General features: G+C 35.8%; 1 protein-coding gene across 4 annotated transcripts in view; it reads right to left on the bottom strand.

The window, feature by feature from the left end:
- Positions 1–14648, bottom strand: part of LOC149567716 (transcription initiation factor TFIID subunit 14b-like) — a 100801-nt gene that overhangs the window by 37444 nt on the left and 48709 nt on the right. Inside the window, exon 6 of one of the 4 annotated variants that reach the window (XR_016362471.1) lies at positions 3921–4005. The exons of the other annotated variants lie outside the window; for them this stretch is intronic. The gene's annotated coding sequence lies outside the window, so the exon portion shown is untranslated. The remainder of the gene's footprint in view (positions 1–3920; positions 4006–14648) is intronic. 4 annotated transcript variants of the gene reach the window in all.

Below are 14648 nucleotides of genomic sequence, written 5' to 3'. Positions count from 1 at the left end.
TGATTAGTGGTTATAATATGAAAAGACACATCTATTTGGATTTATCCTTTCTGACAATATAAAGATAGAAGTTATCTGGAACAAGGAGGGATATTCATATTCGATATTCCAATAAAACATACGATAAGTATTTTTATATCCATTTGTAGGGAGGGATAAGGTACTTACAATATGGCTTTGTAATGTAAATAAGTATTTTATTTTAATAATAAAATAAAATATCTTTTGTTTATTTTTATTATTTTTATTAAAAGCATGGAGATTTAAATTACAGTTGATTTGTCTTTTATAATCATTTTTTTAAATTATATAAATAAATTATGTCAAATAAGTAGACGAGGTCATCTATGACATTTTAAACTTGATCATTGTAGATATTGTGAAATATTTAATTGTTTCCAAATTTGTGTTCAGTCTATCTCCCTTGCTCTAGGAGTTAAAGCGCAATCTGGACTAGTTTAAAATTGTGTATATATATTTGATCTGTCACGTCTTAATTATTACACTGTTTATAGTTTATGTGCATAAAACATTATAAAGTTTATGTGCATCGTCTTGATTATTAAACAGTTTATAGTTTACGTGCATAGAACATTATAAAGTTGTACTTATAATCTTCATTGTAATTGACTTTATTGTCCGAATAAGCTAAAGCACTGGTCTTTTATCATTGAAATATTGGATTTATATTTGAAGTCAAAAAATCTGTAACTTCCTTCTTACAAACCTCAAATCCATTGTTAAAAAAGTTATACAAAACATCCAATTTAAGCGTTCAACATAATTTCATATTGTTTGAGTTCGAGGACCTTGCTAGCCGAAGAACTCACCAAGCTTAAATTCTCTACAGAAAAACCTTGAACCAAGTAGTCAACGTTTGAGGTGAAGGTACCTGCCTCAATGTAGCAGAGCCTAAAGTGTAGCAAAAGAATCGAGGTGATTCTCGTTAGTTGGCCAGAATTGATTGTGGAATCCCATCGGAGAAGTGGCAAGCTCTTGGATTTCCAATCTATGGTTTTGGAAACCAACAGGTTAGACATTATGCTAATTCAATAGAGAGTCATATCATTTGATTGATGAAAAGGAGTTGAAGAAAGTATGTTAATGATTTAGAATGTCAATATATATGGTATTCAATGGGCACTTGAATGAGTTGGAATGTGATAATGTAATGTTAGTTGTTTTACAATCATGTAAACTTGTATGTAATGTTGAAGTTCAAATATTCATCGAGCTATCCAAGCTGTACTGAGCTACAAGGTGAAAGAAGGAATATAGCGTTCACCGTGATGGAGCCCAAATTTTATAAAATAGGACCTCCATTTCTCTACTCACATTCACCTTCTCTCACTATAGTGATGACTGAATCCATATCCCCTTTTCTGATAATTGTGAAGCACAATATGTGTGAAATTGAAACAAGAGTCCTCACTTCTCTTACAAAAGCATACGAAGATATGTTTAAATCAATGCAGAGGCAGATGTTTCCAGAATTGTTGAAGTGTTTATCTTTCCTAGTGGAAGCAAGGCTCATGTGGAAATGAAAAAGCTTAACATGCCATTTGTTTCATGGATCATTCTAAGAGTGTAGGAGCAGCTCAATCAGATGCAAACTTATCATTATTTTCCACGAGAAAGATGAAAGTTGTTTAGTGACTGATTCAGAGAGATCTCATGAGAAATTCGAAATACATTAATAAATTGGGAAATCTGGTAAAGACCAAATCGAGAAGAGTGATGCACGGATTGACTTTGGGCATAAGTATTCCAAATATGATGGTAATTTACACACCTTGCATATGTGGATACCACGATAAATGGAGAGGTATTTGCAGAGTAAACACATGTTTGCATTGGTAGTATTCGTAATATGGAAATAAAATTTATGAATTTAATCAAATCCAACCAACCAGATATATGGTTCAGTTACCTTTGCATATTAAGGCATCATAATAAATTTGCACTAGAACAAGAGACATTTGAAACTAATATGGAGCAACAAAATTATGGAATGAATTGTTCAGGGAATGATTATAAAGGATGTGGAGCGTTAAAGACAGCCGGAAACTGAGAAGAAACATTCGAAGTTAGAAGTGACCCCTATGCGATACCCATGAAAAGGAAAGTTTGATATATTGAAGTTTTCTTTTGCAAATGATATGGTAACCGATGACGATGGTCAAGTGCCGGAAGTTAACAATTCATGTTCATAGAGAAGACTCCATCAATGGTACCTGTATACTGCAGTGAAATCAACCCAATACAAATCTATTTACTCTTCTATGAATCTAAAGGTAAAAATGCAAAAGAAAACATACAGAAATAATGGAGAAATCCCTTTGTCTTGTTGTTCAAGCCTCACCATTGGTGAGAGGAGAAGCATTGACATTGGCCTCCCAACCGCGGACCATACTTATCCCCACACATCCTATCTTAATAGAACAACCCTCCCTACCTCAAGATTGGGCTTAGGATGTTCTTAAGTCCAGCCATCCGAGCTACCCGGTGGTTTGAGTGCCCCATCAGTTATTCTTAAATAACTGAAGCTTATGGACAAACAAAAAGATCTCACGATTGGCACATATGCCTATAACAACTTTGGCCAAGGATTTCAGTTTGGGTTCGTAAACCCGATCTCCACCACTCAACTTGACAACAAATTTCATTATCAGGACATTCATGAGCTATTTAATTATTTATTCCAATCTGATTTCTTGATTTTTATTTGCAGATTTAATTCACACCTCTTCACCATTCATTGGCCTCTTTGCCGGGTGAATTCCTCAGTGTCCTCATGATTTTGGTTTGGTTTTACACCTCTTCACCATTATTATGGCTTCATTGCCAGGTGAATTCCTCGGTGTCAAAGTATTCTAAATTATGTTTGGAAATATATTAAGAGCATGTGTAATGATATGGATTCTTTTCAACAATCATGATTATCACAACTCCAATGAGCTGTATATTTAATGTAAGCTCAGAATCATCCTGGTGTTTGGTTTCATACACACCTCAGATAACATAATGGATCAGTCTTAACCGGCTGAGGAGGAAATGTCGAACGAGAATAAGAGAGAGCAAATAAAGGTTTGGAAATACATATGCATTTTATTCACTATCGGCTAAGTTCAGATAAATCGATTCATATTTATCTCTGCTTCTATGTATTAATCTTGCCATTGCAAATACTACCAAAAATGGTTTATCATGGAATACCGAACAAGAAATAAATAGAATTCATGACTTACGAGTTTGGTTGTATCTTGACCTTTTGCAAGTCTGAGGCTCGGTTCCGGCTTTACTTCGACAACATAAAATATAATGGAATCAACAGCAGATGAATATGTATGATGTATTGCAGGGATTTAGATGCAAGAAGAGTATGGTATTCAGCGGAAAAGGAGTGATTAGATGCAACGTAAATGATGGAAAGAACAATAAATGTAAGAGGTATCTCCTCCAATTCCGATCACGGCTCCTTAATTAACTAAGCCGAGACTCCTCGGCTTCGATTCGTTTTCAAGAAGTCTATTCAAATGCATCAAGAATTTTCGATTTGAAAAGAATTAAAGCGGGAAGAAAAATGAGGAGAAAATAAAGAGATTTAATCTTTTATTTTATTATTATTATAAGCTCTTATGTATGTTCACGTATGTATATCGATGAGGTGACATCATTAGATTATATAATTATAATTTATTGGTGCCACTTTATTTTTATATATATGTGTTTGTAGTTAAAGGGTTTATAATAATGATTAAATAAGAAAATTCAATAATAAATCTTCAAAGGTATGAATTATATTTAATTTAGATTATTTTCAGTTTTTATTATATTGTTTTCCCTAATAGCTCATGCGGTCCCTTAATGTAACCTATGGTCAAGTCTTCGTATCCTTTCCAAGGTAGTTTAGGGCATACCTGTTGATCCTGATGACTGGACCAATCGACCATCCCCTTCCGATAATCCTGTTTAGCAATGCTTCCCCTCTCTTCAGTCTTCTTCCTAGAATCACCCAAGCAAAACATTCTCGCCAAGACATTAATTCAAAAATATATATATTGATCGTCAATTCCAATCCAACAATTGTCAATCATCTAATGACAATTATAGTTTGCTTAATTATTTTCATCAACCTCTATAATAACTAACTCATTTCACATGATCATGAAAGGAATAATTCGTTATCAGTTGGTACAATGTCTATAATTAACTAACTCGTTTCACATGATCAGGAAAAGAAATATTATGTTAACAATTGATACAACGTATATAATTAACTAACTTGTTTCACACGATCAAGAAAAGAAATAATTTGTTAAACCAACAGTTATGATCAAATTTAAAATTAGGGCAAAATTTGGGATGTAACAGGATATCCTAGCATCGAGTGGGCAAGACTCGTAAGACTCCACTCTATGGTTTTGGGAACCAACACACCGAGTGACTAAACTTGTCACCGAGCGTTTGACAAGAAAACGTATAAGTTTAGTGTTAATCGAGTAATGTATTACCCGAGTAAAAATGTCATGTTCATGGAGTATGAGTTGGAAGAACAAGTAAAGAAAAATGGAATCTAAGGCTGACTTCTAATGAAAATAAAGAATGATCAAGAATTTCAAAGGATAAAGTAAAAGTTAGTTACAAGATCTACGGCTAGAAAAATGTAATGAAGATCTAATGAAAAAGATTGAAGCAAAGATAAAATGAGCACAAAGTTCAATAAAATTATATTTTCCGAGTGACTAAGTACAATGAATTTGAGATCTACGATCGTGATTAAGCGGCAAAATCTAGAAGCATCTGGAATCTGAGAGAGTAATATTTAAAGGGATGATCAAACAAGTTTTTGGTTGCTGATTATTGTTGGTTGGATGTTGTGTGACTGCGAATTATTGAAGGTGTTGAAGAAGCAAGGTGAACCGAGTAGAACAAAGTTGAGAAGATTAAGCAAAGGAAAGTGAAAGTGTGAAGAAGCGAATCAAGCAAAAGAAGATCAAAAGGAGGAGACTGAGCAGAGAAGAGATCTAAACAAGCAAGGTAGTGCTAAACCTAACACATCATTTGAGTATTACTTTTTAACCATTGTAGCTGATAAAATCTCTTAACTGAGTGGACCTAACAAATCTATGAAATCCTATATGGTAACAAGTGATGTTTGTAAGTCCTTTAGAGTAGGCCACTCTTAGACAAGATCAAGGAGTGATAAGGTCTAGATAATCTTTTGGTTAAAATCCTCTTATCGGGTCATATTAAAAATGTGTATGTAACCTTTAACAAGGTTGGCTCCTAGCAGAGCTCATTTCAGAAGAGTGATAATATTTGGGTTGTCAGTCCCAGGTGGTTTTTTCCTTTCCAGGGTTTCCACGTTAAAATACTTGTGTCAAATGTGTAATTGATTTTGTATTGCAAGTATATTTTACTGATTACTATAACTCGGTAAAAGCTAAGTTAAATATCTGATACTCTGCTCCCTACAATATAGAACAAATAACTAAGCTCGCTCGGGTACGATCCTTAGCATGGTTATGGTGACTTCTCTCAACTTTATCTCTTCTTCCCTATTTAGAAATAAAGATATATCCCTTTCAGATAGTTTACTATTCGCAAGGGAGATCCTATAATTTTATGGGCCCGCCTAGAATAATTTGTTTAGGGAGAATAGTAGGGGCCAAAGCAGGGGAAAGCCCAATGATAGAAACAGTGAGATAACAGTTTGAAGTAATTTGATTACAAGTATGAAGTGAGAAGTTGAATGTGATCACCGAGTTATTATTATTGATGATTATGAATTCTAAATCAGTACTAAAGTGTTTGAAAGCCCTGTAGGATAATTGGACATAACTGATTCACCTCCGCTCTCAATTATCTAAGAGTACCCACTTACCCTATTGCAGAGGTGCTCTCCAACTTGCGGTACCTTGTGTTGAATTGAGACCCTTTTAAAGCCACTACAACATATCGGTCCATTGCAGCAATGCATGTTGCATTGGCCCTACCAATGCCAATTATGCTTATAAGAAAGACATCAAAGCTTGTTTGACTATCATTCGACACACAAGACTTGTTGTCATTTTATTTACCTTGAAGAATTTTTGGATAAATCCATTATCTATATCTTGCAAATCGTCCAACTATTGCATTCGGTAGATGCCATGTCATATGGGTTCTTTGTGGAGTGTTATACCAAATAATTCATAGGCATTCATGTCTTTCCAAATATGTTCCAAAGCATAAAGATCATGTAGTAGCATCAAAGCTACACAGTATTCGTGTCCTTGTGACTGTTAACAATCTTGATAAATCTTGTGAGTATCACATACTCTATATGTGATTGAGCTAGTGTCAACAAATGATTCAAGCATTAGTTCTTGTCTTTGAGTTTTTCCTAAGACGCACAACAACACTATGGTTTCAACTTCACGTCCATGGACTCCCTCCTCAAAATTTTCTTATATCATTGTGTAGATTGGGTGTGTCTGATGATCATTGCATTCTATAAGACGACATTTGGTCAAACATATTGTTTCCTTCCATGAAATCATTAAATTAGACTAAAGGACATATATTCCGCACTTTGCCAAATGATTTATCTATACTAATACAACCCACACACACACACACATATATATATATAGTGTGTGTGTGTGTAAGAGAGAGAGGGAGACGACAATCAAGGTTATGAAGTTCAACCCATTGTGTGCATATTCTACATGTGTGTGTGCATCACCCACAATCTGCCATTTCGAAGGCATGACTATTGTAGGTAGGAGAAGAGTCAAAAGGTTTGTGGTATGTACTAATTTTCTTCATTTTGGAATTTCTACTGTCATTTTGATGTGCCCATCTCTGATCATTCCATTTCATCATGATGATATCTATTGTGTATTTTTTCAAGCAAGAATTGAGCTCCCTCTTACTTTAATGATGTTCATTCATTATTCAAAATTCCCAAATAGGAGAAAGGTGGCTGAAATGCTTGTGCAATCGGCTTTAAGGCATGAGACCACACTTCATAATTCCATTTTGTTAGCCAATTCATATGTTTTGGCATGTACATCTTGCACCATCAAATTAGATGTGGCGTCATTCTTATTCAGGCATTCTTTCTACAACCAAAATTTTTGGCAAGGCTTCCTACGTGCTAGTTTGTCAAATTGTCCCTGCATCTTTCTTGTGCTACCAAAATCTCCCTTTTGTAACAATATTTACTTTTTCCTATATATTGTCTTTTTGTGTTTTCAATTTATAATTCAAAGGTAGTTATAGATTTTAGAGGTTAATGAATAACTTCAAATACATATTTCCAAACAATTGTTTAACCTATTTGGTTAAAACTTAAGCAATCATTTCTTTTTATGTGTTTAAGACTATTCCATTAACCCCATTTTTCAGAGAGGTTAATAAATTATTAACGAAAGGTGAATGAATGATTAATATTTATATGTTTTTGAATGATTCATTAACCTCTGTAACTTTCTGGGTTAATGGATCGCTTGAAAATACGCATTCTAGAAGCCCATATTAACCATTGATAACTTTTGACTGAGATATCTGATTTCAAGCATGCGAAATGCAAGACAAAGATGGCAGGCAACCGAAGATTTTGAAAACATAAAACTATCAAAATTTACATAAATGAGTGACCATTTTAAAGTCGCAAGTTTGGTGTTCAATTCCTCATTTTTTACTTAAAACAATGAAATTTTGAAGGTTTGGATCACAAAACCATGGAAACACAAAGCAATCACATAGGGACAATGGCTCCACAAATGACCTTACTTGGCATGAACAAAATTTAAAAATTTTGGCCAGAATTAATACAAGGGCAACAAGTCTATAAAAAAATGAAACATGGAAACTAGCTCTCAAAACTAGTCAAACAAGTCAATTTTCAAAATTAGTGTATACCTATTGTTTGCAATTATGTGATGGTGACTAAGTAAAGAACTAGATGGTTATGTGATGGTTGTGTGATTAGATGGTTGTTTTGTTCTTCTAGTTCTCTGCTAGACACTTGTTTTGTTCTTCTAGTTCTCTGATTAGAGATGGATGTGTGCTTAAGTAATCCCACTTGAATATTAAAATGCTAATGGCTGAATTAAAATGCTTCCACAGCTTTGATTCTCAATCACAATGCCACGTGAAAAAGACTTTGCATGGACACATTGTGCACTGATTATCGGTAGCACAACAAAGGTTAAGTGCGATTGGTGTCTAAATGATGTCAGTGGTGGAATTTACCATTGCAAATGGTATTTGTCAAAAGAAAAGGGAAATAACATGCTACAATATGAAATCAATGCCCTACAGATGTTACATATCAGGCCAAAAGAGCTCTTGAAGGAATTGTTGAGAACAAGGCAAAAAAGTCAACAATTGGGATCAAATTAGATTCCTATTCTATAGGCCTTAGGAGGAATCAATTGTATGAAGAAGATGATAGGGCAGAGGGTTCGAAGGAATCTGAGATCAGCGAGAGAACAACTACTATGGCACGTGGCCCAAACGAATGCGGAGGGAACATCAATGATTTCTTCGCACCTCGTAATACACCAAGACCACAAACCACTTTAGAGAGTATGGGGTGGAAGAAAGTTGTCCATGAACAAGCATTGAAGGGGATTTCAAAAAAAAAATTCTCCTCTACCTTGGCATTCCACACTTGCAGATATCCACATTGGCAAGCTATGATGGATGGCGTTACAACTGTAGAACCTAGGTTGAAGGCCCCATCTTACAATATGATGAGGGTTGGTATGCTCAATGATGCAATAAAAGATGTTCAATATGTTGTTGATGAGCATCTGTTAGAGTGGGTTAGTACAAGGTGTACCATTATGTCAGATGGATGGACAAATAGGAGGAACCGATCCCTCATCAACTTCCTCATTTGTTCTGATAGAGGCATTATATTTCTAAAATTTGTGGATAAATCACATGTAATGAAAACTGCATCTACATTGTTCGAGATGTGTGACTCAAGTCATAGATGTGGGTCCAAAGAATGTGGTTCAACTTATTAGAGACAATGTTGCTACTTGTGTTGTTGTTGGGAAAATTCTGACAGATAAATACCTTTCTATATTTTCTACCCCATGTGCAACACATTGCCTTGATCTAACCCTAGAAGACACTAGAAAAATTGCATGGGTTAAAAGGGCATTTCAAAAGGCACACATAGTTACAAAATTTATCTACTATCACACAAGGGCTTTGAGCTTGATGCGCCAATTCATAGGTGGCAAGGAGCTAGTTCGACTTGGGTGACAATGTGTCTGCCACACACTTTCTTGCACTACAAACTCTAGTTTGACAAAAATATGAACTTGAAATGCATGTTTGTTTCAATTGAGTGGATGGAATTAGACTTCTCAAGTTGAACAAATAGCATGTGTGGCAAAGTATATGTATTCTCCCTACTTTTGGGACGCAATTGAGTAGGTGATACAATTCTCAAAGCCTCTCGTAGAAGTCTTGAGACTAGTGGATGGGACAAATCCCTAATGGGATATTTGTATGAGGCCATGGATAGGACCAAGGAGATGATGAAGGCTGGGTTGGAAAATGACAAGAGGAGATATCAGCCATTATGATACATAATAGGTAATGGGATAGACAAATGCACTCTCTTTTGCATGTTCCACAATACTTTTTGAATCCCTCATTGTTCTGCAACATGAAGTTTACAAATATTGATGTTGAGATCACACAAGGCTTGTTCATGTGCATGGAAAAAAAGTTTCAAAACACACAGAAATTGAAGACACTATGTCAAAGCTGAAAATGTATAAGGGAAAGGGTTCTCTTATAGGGTCGTTGAGGAAGGTGTTGGTGTTTTTTAAACTACTAGGTTGCTCTAAACCCAATATTAGGATGCAAAAGATGAAAACAAGCTTAAGGGATATGAATATGACTAGTTATTTTGATTTTCAGGGTCCAGGGCAAAAATGTGTACGAGGAATTTCCAGAAAATCATGATCAGCAAATAGAGGTTCTTGAAAATGAAGAGTAGTCAACTAGGTCATTGTTTACAGCCTTTCAACAACCATGTAGCAGATGTTATACAAGGTGCAAGTTTTTATGTTGGTGAATTGGAGGTTAGTGTTAACAAACAGGCTGATGAGGACAGTTGCACACGAGATAATAGCAAATTGGAAATTTCGTGTGATGAACCATATATTTCCTATGCCCATGATAGGAATTCAGAGGAACAATCCAAGATGACACTACATGACAATGAGCTGTATCAACATGATAATGAAATGCATGCATTTAGAAACCAGCTAAAGGTTAACAAAGAAATCGTTGTGGCATCTTTGGTACGTTATGACAACACTCACAAGATGGTTGAGGATCTCTACAGGAAGGTTCAAAAGGGAATGGAAGATGGAATGGCTTGTTTCTAATTTGCAAGTGATCCAAACAGCTCTTGAAACTATCATATTAGAATATTTGTATTTGCTTTCCGACAGGGATAACATTCTAAAGGTTGTTGAAACACATGTTGATCAGCTGAATAAAGAAAGGAATGAGATTAAGAAGCTCAATAGAGAGCTTAAGGAAACCCAAGAGGCATTAAATGATGCTTAGATTTCCCTTTAGCAAGCAAAAAATCAGATTAGGATCACAAATCACTCTCAGGAATAGAAGGATAAAGAGAGGTGGGAATTCTTCCTACAGGTAATTGATGAACTTGATAGCATTCAGCAAACGTATGCTTTGGATAGTTGCCCCAAGCGATTAAGTTCCAAAACTTCAGAACACACTCAGCTTATAGAGAACCCTCTATTTGAGGTAGATGCTGTTTGGATTTCTGATAACCCACTTTTTAAGGTAGAGGAGAGAGTTCCTTTTGGATTCCAGGAAGAGGATGATCTTGACTTAGAGATTCGAATCAAGCTACAGTTTTTAACAGTAAAACCTAGTCACAGGATGGGAGTGGTGATTTGACTATGGTTGTGCATCATTGGATTAGTACACATAGGGCTCATAATTTCACACCATACAGGAGTTGATTGGATTATTTACATTAGCCTTTGGATAGTTTTTGGTGTAGTATTGAGGAGAGTTATGTGTTGATCATAGGGAATGCTTTTTCAGTTTCATTCTTATTCATAGTACCTATGTACCCGAAGGTTCTCCAGATTGATGATAACAGTATGGTATTTGATGCGCTCGGGGTGTTCTTTCAATTTTTGAGCGGCTTGTTTATTATGTCATCTATTTAGGTCGGGTTGTTACCATCTACTGGGTTATGCATAGTTCATTGATACATTTCTACCTTATCATATCGGCAGGTTATGACAACAAGGTTTGGGATCCAGGTGCTGGCAGTATGTATCTATGGCTTATTAAGGATTTTGTTACACTGTTGCGTAGTTTGAGACTGGATGCGAGAATACTCAGAACTGTTCAATTTATAGGTGCAGAGTTTTTTCAAAGAGTTATATGGGATCCAAAGATCCAGTTGAGAGATAGATTGTAGAGTGAAACCTTGCTTCGCAGTATACCCGAAATTGTTTTCAATTTGGGCTACAGGGCTACTTGCAGACACATATGGGATCTTGGTACTAATTGCTTGAGGGCAAGCAATTTTAAGGAGGGGAGATTTGTAAAGTCCCCTTTTGGGGACATTAAAAATATTGAAGTCTTATTATATATAATGTTAAAATTGACTAAGAGAGCGTAGACTCATATTATTAAAAGGTCAATTTAATGTTATAAAGAGGGCAAAAGGTCAAGGAGGAATAAGACAAAAAGCCAGAGGGAAGTCGAAGAGTCTTAGTTTGTGTATTAAAAAGGGAAAGAGGCTCATTCCTGAGTAGACTTGAATTATTATTTCAGATTTCAGTTCTCTCTTGCAAGAGTATTTGGCTATGCTCCATGGAGCTTCCGAGACGGGGACGTTTTACGGGACGGGAACGTGTTTCCGGTACAGGTACGGGTCGAAGCCAAAATTTAGGGGACGGGACCTCAAGGGACTGCTATAAAATATAGGGGATTTTAAATTTTTTATATATGGAGAATTAGACTTCTTTAGAGATATATTTCTGATATGCATACCATAACAATGATAAATCATAACATTGATAAACCATTCACCATAAAATACATGGAAATTGAAAACTATTAAGATTAGAATCAAAATGAGAATATGATATGATGATATATCCGAATATCACATACAATTAGCAAAAATGCCCAAAGGCTCCAAGTATCAATCTATCATCATCATGCATGAAATGAAAATCAAAATGACATAATGAAAGTTCAATGTTGAATGTTCAATGTTTTCCTCTTCCTCCTCCAAAACACACTCCTCTTTTGTTGTTGTTGAATGTTCAATGTTTTCCTCTTCCTCTTCCCAACTTGCAAACAACTCCAAATGAGCAATGAACTCCAACTTTAACTATTTAAGAAGACACATTAGGGTTAACAACTTAACATCCATGTGGGCCCTAGGCGGAATAGAAAAGACTAAAAGTTTTTTTTTAAAAACCATTTTTTTAAACTTTTTAACTCACCCGCGGCCGGCTGGAAAATAGGGGACGGCGTGGGCAAAAGGGTACGGGCGAGGGACGGGAACGCCGTCCCCGGTACGGAAATCCGTACCCAAGTTTCCTATGAAACTTTTTTTGGCATTTCGGGACGCCCTTTCCCCTCAAAAAGGGACGTCGCAGGGTACGGCCAAAATCCGTACCCGCGTCCCCGTTTCGTACCCGGTACGGGTACTAGGGTACAGAGGCAGGGGACGCGTCCCCGTGGAGCATAGGTATTTGGAAAGCTTCAGCTTTCGGCTAGTATGAGGACGTAGCCCCTCATGCCAGCAGATAGTGGACACAAACCCATTGTCCGGGGAGACATCATTTCAAGTGTTTCATATACACTTACAGGTTCTTATTCTAGTATTCCAATCTGATTGTTAATCTGTATTTAAGATTGGATTTGTTAGTGCTGGTCATTGTATTGTTGTTGCATAATGCAATAACGTATTTTAAAAAGTTATAAGAGTTTGCTGGTTTTTTATCTTACTAGTTTGTAACGCATTGCTATATGCTCGAATCTTGAATGTTATTTTGGAAATAACAGGTTATAATCTTGTGGAGAATCTTTTGGTTTATTTGTTGTATCGTATTACATTTGTCTATATCTAAGTTTGAATATTATATTCAAGAAGAAGCTGCTTAAATATCTATTGGGATTTCTACTGGTTTCGATTGTGTTCGTAATACCTCTGTAATGTTCAGTCCTGAATATGCTGTTAAAAGGGAAATCGAGTAAATATCCGGCTAGGGATATTTCATACTAAAAGAACATTGTTTAGTTCAATCCCAAGATCACGGACATACAAGAAAGGAGAGAAAACTCAGATACACAAATATGCAGAACTTCCTTTTGTATTAATTTCCTTTGAAATGAATACAATACTAATATAGACTCGAAATATAAATTAAAACTTGACAACTCGATCATTCATATTCGCTGCATCTTCAAGTTTACAAAACTGAATGCATTCATACAATAAACAAAACTAGACAGATTGTAAATGACATAAAACTAAAAAAAGCTACAGACTTCCAACCTCTATTCCTCATCTTGGAAATCCTTATAAGGGATTGCAACAAGCTACAGATGGGAGAAGGACACATGTCAAAACCCTAATGGAAAAGAAGGTGGCAAGACATGTACAAAAATTTATTTTTAAGACATTCCTTATGTGCTTGATCCAAAAAATAGGAAGTGGTTGTAAAGTCAGCAGGTGGCTATTTATTACTGGAGCTTTAACTTTAATTCTTTATCTTCTACTGTCCTTAGCAAGTAAATCTTTAACTACCTCCTATCGTCAAAGCTTTAATCTCTCCCACCGCTTCCCAAACATAGATCTCCCTCTTGGTGGGCCACTCAGTTGTTTTAACTTCTGCTAAGTCCTTTGTGGCTTTAGTCCACCTGGCATCAATTATAGCTTTAGACTCCACTGAAAATTTATTTAAATCTATTTCAGCTCTGAACAAGGAGTCAATCAAATTGTTGAATGGGATATCACTGCTATCTTCAAAAATTGTTGTTGTGGCCTCTTGAGTTAATATTGCACTAAATGAATCAGACCACTCCTGTCAATCCCTCAACTTGTTGTTTGTATCCAAAATGGGTGGAATACAAGGCTCAATCCCCTGAGATAAAACTTTCAATTTTCCTTGTATTATTTGCATTTTTCCAGTGAAGAAGCCAATCAATTCCTTTACCATTTATAGGCCCTCCTTCACTGTACTAATCTTATCAGGCAAATCTGACTTTTTAGCCATCAACATAATAAGCCTCTCTAAGAATTGAATATATGGCCCCAAAGATTGAATGTGGATGACAACCATGCAAGAGCTACATTGCAAACCTGCTCAGCATCTTGTAAAGAAACATAGAATGTATGGGCCGGTTGAGACATATTCTTCAAAGTTTCAACGCTGTGACCTATCATACATCTAAGGACAATTGTCCTTACCTCATTACCTTGTTGTATTGGTGGAGCATCAATACTCATTCTTCTAGGCTCTATATCCTCTACCTCCAACTCATTTGTCTGTGTTGTTGTCTCTGCTGTGACCTTGGATAGTTGCTCCTGAATCTCCTGTTCCTTGCTCTATTCTGCA

Source organism: Cupressus sempervirens, chromosome 3, assembly GCF_028749045.1.
Source record: "Cupressus sempervirens isolate cs-2001-9-10 chromosome 3, ASM2874904v1, whole genome shotgun sequence".
NCBI lineage: Eukaryota > Viridiplantae > Streptophyta > Pinopsida > Cupressales > Cupressaceae > Cupressus > Cupressus sempervirens.
Note: the sequence above shows the minus strand (reverse complement) of the source record. Positions and strands in the feature narration are given on the sequence as shown.